A 2,121-nucleotide genomic window follows, 5' to 3' on the forward strand; every position below is an offset into this window, starting at 1 on the left:
TTGGGTAGCATTACAGACAGCACAGGCTTTTGTTAAGGGAGATAAGGTACGTGTTGGGGTCAGAGTGTTGTTTGATTCAGGAAGTCACAAGTCATTTGTGAATAGAAAGATTATATAGGGTGCAGGTATTTAGGCTAGTAGAAAGGAATGGATAGAAATCAAGTTGTTTGGCCAAGAGAAGGCTAAAGGTAAAGGTAAGTTGCGAGAGGTATTTCAATTAGAGTTGTCGTCAGTTACGGGTGGAGAGAGTGTAAGCATCAAAGCATACAGTGTAGACTGTATATCTCAAATTAGGAATGAACATGTAGAGTTGAGAAAGAGGGATTATTCACATTTAAAGTGTTAATGGTTTTCAGATATTTGCAAGGATAAGGAAGTTTTAGATATAGTATCTTTGGTGGTTTCAGAAAGGCTATGTTGTTCGGGGACAGGTAGATGAACCAGTTGCGGTGTCTTCTAAGTTAGGTTGCTTGTTGTCCGGCCCCATGAAAGCGAGAAATGACTTGGATAACATGCACACTCAGTGTGCGAATTAACGGTGTGCAATGTGCAATTTGCACATCGTTTTGGCTAGAATAAAAACAATTGCAGGTTACTTTTTCAAACGATATGCAAAAACGTCTTTATTGATTACTACCACATAAATTGAAAAAGGTTTTCAAGCTTAATCTTTACAGATCTTTACTTTATAATGAGTGACATTAAAATCGTTGGCCATTTTGACACAACGTCATCAAATTCAAAGACGTTGTCACTTTGAGACTGGGAAGTCTATCCACAGTCAACATACATGTTGCTTTTATGCTTATGACAATAGGGGTGCAATACATTATTGTCAATTTTTGTATTTGCGTCGTTTTGTACAGCATTACGTACTTTTTTTGACATCATAGCTATTTTGAGTATTTTCAATAAAATCAAGAATTACTTTCAATTTGATTATTAAAAGAAGACAAAAAAACTTAAATATGCCAAATTTGAAAACAAAACCAAAGAGAATTTCGATTTTAAATAAGCCTAACGTGAGAAAAAAGAAGCCAAATTTACCTCAAAATATTAAGCCAAACTGGCAACCTTGATCAGCCATACTTTTTGCTTTTACATATTGTTTGTAATATGACATAAATATGATGTTTTTAGCGTAAGTAAACATCAAGGATGTTACTGTTCATAATCAGAAGGCAAAAGTATATTTGGTGTTTATATTTTCACTTTTGTCTTTCTTGATATCTTTGTCGAACGTTTGTAGCTACCAGAAAAGTTAATACAGTAAAAAATGGATTGAAGCATTAAATGCTGACTCGCTTAAGTACTAGGATGATGGTCAAGTGGTGAATTTATTGCGCTGAAACGTTTGCACAAAAAAAGAGAAGAGAGTAACACGCGCTAAAAATTTCTCTCATACATTTGTAATTGGATCAGCGGTTGCAAAGAAAAACACTGTGGTAAATCATGTGAAGTTGTGCACTTTTAAAAATATTAATTTAGCAATTAGTGGTGTGTAATAAATAAGTAAATATCGATTTGATTATGCCTCTAAAGAAACATTTTTGTCGAAAAAATGCACATCGTTTTTACTCAACTAATTCGCACAACGGGCACACTCAAGTAAGCTTCATTGCGCATGAAAGTTCAGGAAATTTAGGTTTAGATAAGAATGTCAACCATTAGTGGATTTTGAGACTTTAGGAATAGCAGAGGAGGTTAAATTCATGAATCGTTAAGGGATTCTATTGTGTTTAATGGTAAAAGATACAGTGTCAAATTGCCTTGGAAAGAAGGACATAGTTTAGATTATACAAATTACAGCATAAGCTTAAGAAGATTAAAGGGTCAGTTAGTACGGCTGAAAAGGAAACCGGAAATTCTAGAAGAGTATGATAAGACAATCAAAGATCAATTGAGGAGGGGTATTATAGAACCAGTGATAGAACTAGAGAAAGCTGACAAAATACATTATTTACTACATCATGCAGTTATTCACAGGGAAACGAAAACAACTAAGGTAAGAGTTGTTTATGATGCGTTGTGTAAAGAGTTACCCAAGGCTTCCTCGCTCAATGACTGTTTGCATGTGGGACCCAAATTAGCACCATTGCTCTTTCATATTTAGATAAGGCT

The sequence above is a fragment of the Xenia sp. Carnegie-2017 genome, unplaced genomic scaffold (assembly GCF_021976095.1).
Source record: "Xenia sp. Carnegie-2017 unplaced genomic scaffold, XeniaSp_v1 HiC_scaffold_21, whole genome shotgun sequence".
In the NCBI taxonomy this organism is placed as follows: domain Eukaryota; kingdom Metazoa; phylum Cnidaria; class Anthozoa; order Malacalcyonacea; family Xeniidae; genus Xenia; species Xenia sp. Carnegie-2017.